The following is a 12,716-nucleotide window of genomic DNA, read 5'->3' on the forward strand; positions in this document are numbered from 1 at the left end:
GCACTTTTAATCATGAATGATGGTCGCAGTCAAGGGAGTGAATTGGAGAATAGCATGCTTCAACCATGTAATTTATTGTTTCTCTTAAACCTTCTACTCATATTTCCATCCAAGGTGTTAGTGACTTGTTGAAATGTATCTTTCAGTTCTTTTAATAGGAAAAGTGAGATAGAGAGCATGTTAAAATATAGATAGATGTTGAGCGACCACACATCACTTTAGAATGTAATGAATTTAACATTACACTTTTTTAACATTACCTTTTTTGCTCCTTTTTGCCTTTCTAAAGTCAACTGCTTAAATTGAGTTAATAAATCATAAAATCTGGTATAAATCAGATTTATTGATACTTTCAGAGAGGGATATGGGAGAGGTGAAAAATACATAGTCTTAAAAGATGGTTCCTGCCAGTGGAAAATCCAAGTATTCATGAACATCTTCCTGAACTTCTTTAGACTTCTGAGTATAAAGAACTAAAACACTACAGGCTGACTTCCCCTTTTCTCTCCATCAAAAAATGAAGCTTGAATATAATACAAAAGCAACTACTTAAAGGTCTTAGAGAGTAAGCAGAAGCAGTCGGGTGACTCTGGTGAGGACTTCATGATTTCTTGATGGAGAAAAGATAGGGATCTGGACCCAGTCTTGCAGCCTAGGTGAGAAACAGTCCACTTGTTAGCAGATCTGTGGGGCACATATACAACCTAAATTCTTTCTGTCCTATGAAAGAAAACAAAGTGGTGCAGGGAAACCAGCAATGATCATTAGATAATCCTGCAGGAGAAAAAGCTAAAGAGACTATCACTAAAGTGTCCACTTGAACTTCTGATCACTATCACACACATAAGGAACAGACTCAGAGCATCCTTGCTAAAGACAAAATATCTGAATTGAGAATGGAGTTAACACATAAGACCAGTGATTGCAATTCAAAACCAATTTAAGAAACCTACCTGACAGTGATACCGTAGGTTATCAGTGATAAGTTCTGCTTCCCCATACATGTTGAAGTTTGAACATTAGAGAAACACACAGAGGCAAGCATATAAAGCAAGGTTTATTTAAAAAGGGATAATATAGACTTCTCCTGGGACGGAGAAGGGGGCTATAGCTGGTATCATGGTATCCCAAGAAGCGAGGTGTTCTGCCCTTTTTATATGTCCTAGGCTTCCTTAGTTCTCCTGCCCTCTTCCCCTTATCTTTCTCCTTCCTGGTACCTGACTAGGCCCAGGAATGCTGAGAGGGATGGCCCAAAGGTGGGAAACAGGTGGGCTGAAGGGGGAAGGGATGGATGGAGTAGCGAAGGACATATTAACAACCTTATAGCTCCCTGTAGGCGGGGGCAATTCCTGGGACAGGTTACCTTGGCAACAGGTTGGAGCAGGGGCAGGAAGGGCTCTGAAGTAATTAACATTTCAATCCCTCAGGGGACAGTCTCCAACTTCCCAGACTGACTCAAAATTGGCCTCCTTGATCCCACCTGATTCAATACCTATCTATACTGACTATAGATATATACTGACTATCTATACTATATATACTATCTATACTATATCTATACTTACCTATCTATACTGACTGCCTGTCTAATTCTGGCTTCAATAGAACAAAGAAAATAATATATTCACTGGAAAGAAAAGAATTCAGATTTTCACCATGTAAAAGTGAGAACAGCCAGGATACTATTCAATATTGCTTGACAGATAAAGAACCGAGAAAATGGAACCCATTCTCAAAAGAGAAAAAGGTGACTCTAATATAAACCCTAGTATAAACTGAGCACTGGAACTAACAAAGATTCTAGATTATCCATTATACGCTCCTCAATGAAGCAAGAAAACATTTTTTCAATATACAAAAAGTCAACAAATAAATGAGCATCTCAAGAAAAAAATAAAAACCCAAAGACCACGTTAAAATTCTAATAAGACTAAAACATACAGAAATAAAATATTCTTGGAATAGACTTGAAAAAAGTAAGTCTAAGTGAACTTAAAGATGGGGGAAAAAAAACCCCGCAGAATGTAAAAGCAGTCAAATACATGTGTGATAAGAATACTTCACTAGATGGAGAGGAAAAAGATAATAAGACAGAAAAAAAATTTGACGAAATAATATAAAATCAATATCTGTGAAAATGAAAAGGTCCTTTTTGGCTTTTTTCCCCTTAACTTCTTTATAAACTTTAAACTGCTTAAAAACTAAAATTGTCGCACTGATCCAAGGATTTGTAGCATACAGAATAATATGAATAATGAGTGTATCATTGTGCCTAACAACAATACTTCAGGTTTCTTTTCCAACATATTGTATCTCAGTTCTATTCATATCAGTCTTATTTTTAAGGCAAATTAATAATGCCTAGGATTCTGCAGAATCATTTCTTTTTTTTTTTAATGATGGTATGAAGCTGCTTGTCTCTTGCATTGGGGATTTACCAGAGTTACTACCATCTTCCCTTTATAATCTTCACCTTCAGTGCTCTAGCTGGGGTTATTACCTCTTCCATGTCCTCCGGTACTGAGTCCCTGTTGCTATGCTGTGAAGTCATGGCATGCACATATACATTTGGCCCTCTGCATCCTCAAATTTAACCAATTGTGGTCCAAAAATGTTTTTAAAAACTGTTTGTAGTGGCCATGTACAGATTCTTTCTTGTCACTATTCTCTGAACAATATAGCATCTTTTTTCCATAGAATTTACATTGTATTAGGTGCTACAAGTATAAGCAAAAATAACCAAAATAGTTTCAGCACCAAAATGAAAGCACAAATAACTGGGATGGGAGCAGACTTATGGATCAACAGTGCCTTTTATTCAGCAGCAAAGTCAGGCATCAGAAGGGCTCACTTTCTGGGTAGAAAATGACCCCCAGTTATAGAGGGGTATGGGTTTATATAGGTTACATTGGGAGGTGACTTAGCCCTCAAGGAGTCTAACAAGAAGTATGCAAAAGTTTGCAAACATGTAAAACTTGTTTTTACTGGACACTGTTTTTATTGGGCAGTGTTTTTACAGGGCAGGGATGGAGGGTTCAGAGCTCAGTGTTCAGTGCTTACCTTGTCCTCCAGGGGTCATTGTATTGTCACTGGGACAGGATTAATGTGTAGTTTCACTGTCATTGGAAAAGAATTTACTTGGGAAAGGATCAATACTTGTCCTCTTCCCAGGGACTGCTATTCTCAGATTGATGGTTGTCTTCTTTCCAGGGTTTGTTTTGTCACTGGGAAAGGATTTATTGGGGGAAGGATCAATGTTTGGCTTCTCCCTCCCTTGCTTCTCCCAGGTCACAGATTGTCTTGGGGAGTTGTCATTTCAGACTGTCATTTCCATATCCTTCAACAAGTAATATGGAGATTTATTTAACCTATGTGGGAGGCTACATACAGGTTAAATCCAAATACTATGCTTGAATTGAGCATCTATTAGTTTTGGTAACTGAGAAGGGTTTGGAACCAAACCCTTAAGGATTAAGATGAATGGATACTAAACACAACTCTATTAGGCTAGATTTCCTTGCACTCACACCCTGAAACACCAACCTTTGGCTCTGCCTTACACATAGAAAAATCATAATTGTCATGCTGGATTGACCTTTTTTCTATGCATTTCATCCTCATAAAATTGCTATAAGCCATTTTCAGTATGTACCAAAACCAGTAATCCCTTCCACTCCTTGGTAAGATACAAAACAGCTATATTTAGTAATAAAATATACATGGCTAACATACTGATTGACTAATTTGCCAAAAGTGTAAATATGTAAGCCATTTGAACAGCAGGCTCTGCCCTGCTCTGAATTACTCTTTTATATATAGAACAATAGTTTTAAGACTATGCCTCAACCTGAGTTAGTCCATTTTGTAAAGCAGTAATCTGCCATAAGCTATTCCATTTTGAGTACAAGTGCCAAGGTAGAATGTCTGGATTCAAACTCTCTCTGCCTGTGTCTTGTTTGTGCAAGTAAACAAGCACCATCTGCCCAGCACCCCCATAAAGCACAAATGGATAAATAATTTGTATGTGCCAACTTATCAAACTAAATCAAGGAGTATCTAGGCCTATGGACATCCAAAATCATATCAGGAATACCAGACACAGGAACTTATGAACTCCACCAGATGGGAACATCTCATTAAGACCCATAAAAGAAGGAGCCCACTAAGACTCAACACTGGGGCTCCTTGACGCTGTCATCTGGTCATTCCTTATGGGCTTGCCCAGGAAAATTGCCACCAGGATGAATCTCTGATTTCCTGTCCCTATCAAGCCTCAGCTAAGTCCAGTTTCTCTTGCCTATGATGACCACACACAGCCCTCTCCAAGCTGACACCTGGAGCTGGCACTCTGAAACTGAAACTGCCTTTCCTATGGTCTGGATCTTCTGCTTGGAGAAATCTGTAGAACTGGTTTATTTTATCTGACAACCTACAGCGACTTTTTGACTCTGGATTCAAACTCTCTCTGCCTGTGTCTTGACACAGCATCTTATAATCCCACAGCCACTCTAACCCTTTCTTAGTCTTTCTGCAACCATTTATATGTCATTTTGTAAAGTGTGTGTGACTTGATTATTTAGATGTTTAAAACTAATATTGAAAAAAACAATCAGGTGACCCACAGATATTCGGTGAACTGCCTCTGATGAAAGTGGTATATACTGTTAATTTATTAGTAGTATTATTCAATAAATTCAGACATTGTAGAAAGGCATGTTTCATCATCTATATTAATGACATAGAATGCTTACAACAGCCATATTGCCATGCATGAATGAATCAATAATTAGCAGTCTTTATTTTACTGGTATTAAGTCTACACTCCCATTGTATGAAGAGGACTATATGTTCTACATACATCATATATCATCAGTGTTGAACCTTAATTCATAGGGCATACAGTCTACCAAAAGAAAGAAAAGAATTAATTATGGTAAAATTAGAGAACAATACAGCAGATTGGTACTGTGCAAAGTATAGTAGTGAGTCATAGAAAGGATCAATTAATGTGAATAGAGTTGTCAGATTATTTCACAGGAATATTATAAATGATGATAACCCTAGAATGATAGGTAATATTTAGGTGGAGGAAAAACATTCAAAACATGAGAAATCTCAAGAGCAAAGGCATACAAGGTAGAAAAAATGCCAAAACAATTATAGAATATTAGTCCACTCATAATGAAGCCTTGCTAATAGCATAAAAAACAGAGGACTTTAAGGATAAAATCTGAGTTTTGCCATAGATATAACAATAGGAAGGTTAAAAACCTACAACTGTATGCATTACATCTTCAAATCAGGTAAAAATGATTCCTGTGAAGTGTTGTTAAGAACTTCTGTTTCTAGGTGCAAGAGAGTAGCTAGCTCTATGTCATGAGCTTGCAGTACAACTATAAAGAAATATACAACATGATATTAATATATGACACAATGTCTTGCAGGCATTGGAGAGTGGCCTGTGCTGAACTACAATCCTAGATAAAATGGAGGCATGTGAGGTAAACTCTACCATCTCCTTGGATTTCTCCAGGAAACTATAACTTAAGCCAAAAGTAGAATTCTTATTTGGAAGAGAAAATGAAAATCAAAGGTCAGAACAGTTAAAACAGCTTGGATTTTGGAGACAGGTATCAGAGCAGTAAAAGTCACAGAAGGGGGAAATAAAACACACCAATATTCTGTGTAGAAATTCCTCCCACGTCCTTGAAAACCTTTTGTGCTATGCATGCAGAGGGAGACTATGAAACTTTTGGGCTCCTGGGAAATGGCGAGGGAACAGGGATTTCCACAGAGAATTCAGAGACAGGGGCAGAGATTAAGAGATGGGGGCATGCCTGCCCAACTAGCAAGGAGAGCCCTCTATGAACACCAAGGTCTACCAGGCGAAATCTCAGAACTGCCATACTTTAGGAGTAAGCTCACACTTCAGGAGGGAAGACTACACCAACAGACTAAGAGCAACATTGACTCGAACTCATCCCACCAAATCCATCCTAAAATTAAGCCTTTTGAAGATCAGAGTCATCTGCAGTAATTTGACTATATACTATATCTGCCAGTAATTTGACTATGTACTATAACATAGGTACATAATTTTTTTGAAAAGACGGTTAAAATAAAATAATTTAGATCCTCAGTACCTTTTGCCTGCAATGTCTACGGAAATTTCAAGGACAATTGAGCATGGTTGCAAATCTGTAATCTTGGGAGGCCAAGGCAATAGAATGGCAACTCTTGACCCCCTGAACAACTTAGCAAGACTCTGTATCAAAATAAAAAAAATTTAAAAGGGGCCTGGCAATGTAGCTCAGTGGTAAAGCACCTCTGAATTTCTTGGTACCATAGTACCAAGAAAAAAAATTTTTTTCAAGGACAAGAACAAGTTGAGCAATAATTAGTGAATAAATTTCAAAAAACACATAAATGATACAGATTCCAGATATTGGAGTTAGCAGAAAAAGTATTAAGAAGAAAACAGTGAAAAATATGACTAAGAGAGACAAAAAGAACGTAGTATTATAATGCCAGATTCGTGGGACCCAATGCAATCACATAAGAGTCTTTATTGCAAGCTGGAGCCTGGACTCACAACTGTTTCCAATGCAGTGGTCCTGAGGAGTGAGCCCCGACCCTTAGTTCAGTGAGGATTTATAGGTTTTGGGGGAATACTCTATGCGTCAAAACATCACACAGCAAATCATTTCATACCACGAGAAAATCAAACAACAACTCTTAACATTGATTAGCACATTCATTGACGGTTTCAAGTTGGGTAAGGGTGATTGGTTAGTACAAGTGGTGGATACTTTTGAACTGATTGGTTTAGGCCTCAAGGGGTTACAAGAGTGTATATGCTAAACTGCAGGGTGGCCTAATCATGTTACCAATCACTGAAACTACTGGGAGGGTCACCTGGCATTTCAGATATTTTCCCTGTCTCACGCTGATTGGTGGTTGCTAGGGGGTTGCTATAGGTCCTCACCTAGGGTAACTGAGTCAGGGATACCTGGTGCCGCAGATCTCTCCTGTTAAACAACTTAGCAGGTGGATATGTGCCTAGGAAGGCTCTGTGGGTTTTTTCAAGGACAAGGGTCACACCCCCTCCCTCTGGACAGGCCTTGAGGTAGAAGCTGGTTTCTCAAAAATGGAGTCACATCAGTTTCTCAGTATCAGCAGAAAATTTTATTTCATTATAAACAAACAACCAACATTTTAACAAGTGAAAAATACCAACTAATTTCAGAGGTTTAAAAATAGAATTAGGCACAGCAGAAATCAGTATAAGTGAATTTGTAATCAGATGCAGAAAACAGTTTAATTATTCAGGATAGAAAATATTGATACTTGAGTTTTATTTAGTTAAATTTCGAAATATCTTACTTACTTGTAATTGAAGACTTTTAAAGAAAGGAGGAGGAAAAAGAAAGATGGAGAGAAACAATGGAAGATAAGTACTATATGAAGTAATAATAAATAAGCATTTTTCAAATTGAATGAAATAACAATCCATAGATTCAAACCCTTCTCACCATGTTCATACTTCTAAAACCCAAAATAAAGAAAATATCTTAAATAAAAATTACACTTATGAGGTTTATAATGAAATTAATTGCTGATTTCTGAAAAGAAAATATGAAATCAAAAGACAATGACTTTAAACAAGTTCAGATTTAATAATTTAATCAAAACAATATAAAATTTAGCATGCAGTGTATTTGAGGTCTGTACTATCTTACAGCCCATAAAGCCATACCAAGTGAGTGGTTCTGGAAGAATCATGCTTGCAACATGATGCTTATATGGAATGCCCACCAGTCTCAACCTGTGAATGAGAGTCAGCACATCTATAAATACTTCTATAACAGGTAATATTCTGGATTAAGGAAGGTTTATATAGCCTTAGGAGAAATGATTTCTCATATCCAGGCAGAAAGCATTTGAGTCAGGGTTGATCTTATTTATCATGATTCTTATGTTTATGTATACATCTGAGCATAAAACCATTAACTTGGCTAGATTTCCTAAAGAATGCTTTGTTTTGTCTTTAGATAAGTAATCTTAGAAAAGTAATTTTTTTAGCCAAATTTTCCTTTGGATCCTTTTCTTCCTCAATCAAAATAAGCTGGAAGAATTGACAAACTGTTTTATAAAGCCAACATGTTTGGGAAAATACAGAAATCAGGAGACAAGCATTTAACCTTTACTCTTTTGCTTTGAATTTGCATAACTATGAGTAAAACATTCATTTACCCACTACTTATCTTTCTTACCTATGTAATGACAGGATAATGGTGTCTTTCTAAACCATACTTTAAAAAAAAAATAAGTATTTTTTAGTTGTAGTTGACACAATACATTTATTTATTTATTTATTTATTTATTTATTTATTTATTTATTTATTAATGTGGTGCTGAGGATCAAATCCAGGGCCTCATACATGCTAGGTGAGAACTCTACCGCTGAGCCACAACCCCAGCCCCAAACTGCAAACACTTTAAACATGTGTGCTATTATTTTTAGTAGCTCAATGACTCAAATGTTTTAAGTTAAATGTAGAAAGAAAATTGGCAGATTCTACTTGGAGATGTAAAATAAACCTTAAATTTGAAGCCGGATATTAAATGAGAGTAAATACAATGTATTTTTAAATTAATATTATTTCAAATTGGCATAGAATTTTGCCATTATTGTACTTAAAAACATATACTTTTGAGAGGATCCCCAAGTTTTTTTTATACCATAAAGAGTGTAAAGTATACGCACTTTGAATAAAAACAGATGATATCTCAAACGTTTTGCATTTGAAGTAATATAATTATGGTAAATGTTACATAGAACAAAATTGATGCAAAAAGACAAAAAAAATGTGTGGCAGTGTTTTCCATATATGCGGTTATATTGAATTAATAAATTAACCACTTAATTACTAATTATTTTATGTTCCCTAGTATGTAAATAATAGTAACTTGATGTTTCAAACAACTAAGCCATGAAAGATCTTTTAAGTAGGTTTTTACATAAAAATTACCAAGATTGATGGGGACAAGAGGGGAAAAAATAATGACTAAAAGTGACACAAAGCATGACATAAAACATGATTATTATTCTAAAATTGCACAATATTATGCCAGGATACGAAAAAGGCCATTACCAGCTGGTTGCTAATACCCTAGAAGTGCTTTTGTGCAATAATTGAAATGCAAAAGCCAGTCATTCCCATTTTATTGAGTAGAGGAAACTGTAATGTAGATTTTTACAGGAATATTCAGAGTTACTGTTGCTATCATAACTCCTCTGTCCTTTTCAAATGTAACCAACCAATGCAAATTGGTTTTTGTCATACTGATTTATGTCACAATCACAGCAATTACAACTGGGCAAGTCCTCTTTGACAAATCAGTTGAACACTTAGCCTACCACTGTTGAATTATAGAGTTCACAATGCACCCTTGGGGCTTGGAAATGTCTATTACCAGGCCTTGAATAAGAACAATTTTATAAACAGCAGAAATGATGGGATTATGGATGCTATCACACTTTAAAGTTGTCACTTTAGAAGGTTTGGCATTAATTCTAACATATCTATCATTGTCCAAAATGTTTTGTGATGTTTCTTTAAAAATTATTACTTCTGATTATTAGAGAGAGAAATGTATGTTTAATATTCCCAATAGTGTAAAACCTATTCTTTGTGGATGATCACAATGCATAAAAATAGATATAACTGTATTGGAACCAAAATGGTAAAATTAATATATGACTGTATATTCATTGATGAAAATACAATGTTTGTGTGTGTGCATGCATTTAACTCTATAAATCAGTCAATCTGCCCATCTACCTACATATTGACTTATATAGTCTATCTGGATGATTAATTTTAAAAATCATTGATTTTTTTTATTTGTTTTTAAGTTTTAAAAACAAAAACCACCTTCTTGCTGTTAGTTTTCTATTTCACTTATATGTTGTGTTTCTTCTTTCCTGCCTTTAAAACTGTAATCATCTGTGTTACTTTTTATTTCCTCTATTGACTGCTAACTGTAGCTTTTTTTAAGTGATTAACCTACAAAGTATGTGTATTCCTCTCAGGTAGACTATTAGTAATATATTACTTGGTGAACAAGGTAAGAGTCCTAAAAGTATATTTGTTGCTTAAAATGGGTTTTATTCTAATGTTATAACTTTAAGTGTATGAAATTACAAATATATGTAATTATGCATACATACATAATATATATGGAATAATATACATAATATATATAAAATTCATATATGTAATTTTATCCTGAAGATTTTTCCTTTACTATTTCTTATAGTCCAAACCTGCTGCTCAATATTCTGTTAGCTGTAGTTTATTTGAAACATAGCTGCATTTGACATAGATTATAGGGTTTTGTCCCACTTTTTTGAAACATCAAAGTATCATCACATTACTTCAATTATTTCCAATGAGAAATAGTTATCTTTTAAATGTTCCCCATGTGTATAATATGCCTTGTTTAGTGATTACCTTTAAAGATGTCTGATTTTCTTTGATTTTTCAGCAGTTTTGCTCTGATGTGCCCAGCTGTAGTTGACTTCATGTTTATTCACGAGGTTCTTGAATGTGTGCTTGATACATTTCATGAATTTTGGAAAAAAATAGCAATAATCTCTTGTTCTCATTTCTTGGTGTTTTCTTTATGGAATTTCAATTACACATCTGCTAGACTACTGACATATTCTAACAAGAGTCCTATTCACTAATCCCATACTGTTCTTTGTGCAGTCTGCTACAAAGTCCATCTGATAAATACTTAATTTCAAATAATACATAATTTCAATTTACATAATTTCTAACAGGACCCTTCTTAGTTTCCATTTCTCTTTTTGAATACTCCAATTCCTGTCTCATTTTGTCCTTTTCCCTAAATATAATGGTTTTTTAAAGACCCTGTCTGCAATTTTGGACATCTAAGTTATTTGTTATTTTCCCTTGATTATTTTATTATTTGATTGTAGATCATGTGTTTCGGCTTCTCATATTTATTCTTACTTTTAAATTTCATGTCAAACATTGTGTGTAAAATATTTTTAGGGGTGAGAGTGGACAATATTTGCCCCCAAATGTGCTGACCATTTCCACTGTCAGACTGTCCCCCAAGAAGGACTGATCTCCTTGATCAAATTAGGATTGAACTGTATTACATGGGCTGCAGCCTTACAGAGTTTGGCTTGTCACATATACTAAATGTTCTTAGGATAGGATTAGGACCCTCCTCCAGCAAAACTTTGGATTCTGAGCACTGTAGGAATAAAAAAAAAAAATGCTTTCAGTCTAACCTTCAATTTCCTATGATTGCTTTTACAGCAAAAGTCCTATGGAGACCAATTGTTGACAGGGAAAAAGCATCTCTGTGTTTGGGGCTTCTATTAATTTGAATTTATTATGCCAATCCACATTATATTTAAAATTCAGCTAGTTTTCATGGTTATACTGAAGTGTTCTACTTTCTTCTAAGTGCCAAAACACAGACTAGGAAGTTAGACAGATCTAGCCAGATTTAAAAAAGGAAAAATAAAATAAAATCAATAAATATGATGTACTAGATATGTTGACTGCATCTTATCCTTCAGAGAATATATAGTTTATCTCAAGTGCTAATAACAGTTGCAAAAATAAATCAATTATAGAATTGACCCAGAGGCTCTTAATAAATATAAAAGTAAACCTTTTATTCATCATAAATTTATAAATAACTTGAAGATGACCAAGAATATCCAAGATATTAGAATATTAACAATATTCCTGAAAAATAATTATACCTAAAGACAAAAAAATCCCAATTTTCTTATTAGGATAAAACTAAATTTGCCAAACCAGATATTAAGATACATCATGAAAGCAACATAAAGAAAAATTTAAACATTTTAAGATTTCCAATATTAAAGAGAAAGACTAACAAAGCACAAAGCTTGAAAATAATTGCAAAAACAACAAAGTAAAGCAAATTAATTAGTTTAAAATGAATATCAATGTACAAAAGTCAGGTGTAGAAAGAATAAATAAATCTATATCTAATTCCTTGAAAAATATATAGAATAAATAAATTCTCTGCAAGTCTGATTGAGAAGGGAGAGAAACAAGCAACAACAAAAAGAAATAATCACAGGTATATGATTAATATGAAAACTGTAATAACTTGTTACACTCAACTGTAAAGCAACAAATTTTTTTTATTTATATGTGACAACAGAATGCATTACAATTCTTATACATATAGAGCACAATTTTTTTTTTCATATCTCTGGTTGTATACAAAGTATACTCACACCAATTTGTATCTTCATACATGTACTTGGATAATAATGTCCATCACATTTCACCATCATTTCTAACCCCCTGCTTCCTCCCTTTCCCTCCCACCCCACTGCCCTATCTAAGGTTCATCTATTCCTCCCATGCTCCCTCTCCCTACCCCACTATGAATCAGCCTCCTTATAGCAAATAAAACATCCAGCATTTGGTTTGGGGGGATTGGCTGACTTCATTTAGCATTATCTTCTCTAATTCTATCCATTTACCTGAAAATGCCATGATTTTATTCTTTTATTGCTGAGTAATATTCTGTTGTGTATATATGCCACATTTTTTAATCCATTCATCTATTGAAGGGCATCTAGGTTGGTTCCACTGTTTAGCTATTGTGAATTGTAAAGCAGCAAAATT

The sequence above is a fragment of the Marmota marmota genome, unplaced genomic scaffold (assembly GCF_001458135.2).
Source record: "Marmota marmota marmota unplaced genomic scaffold, marMar, whole genome shotgun sequence".
Lineage (NCBI taxonomy): Eukaryota > Metazoa > Chordata > Mammalia > Rodentia > Sciuridae > Marmota > Marmota marmota.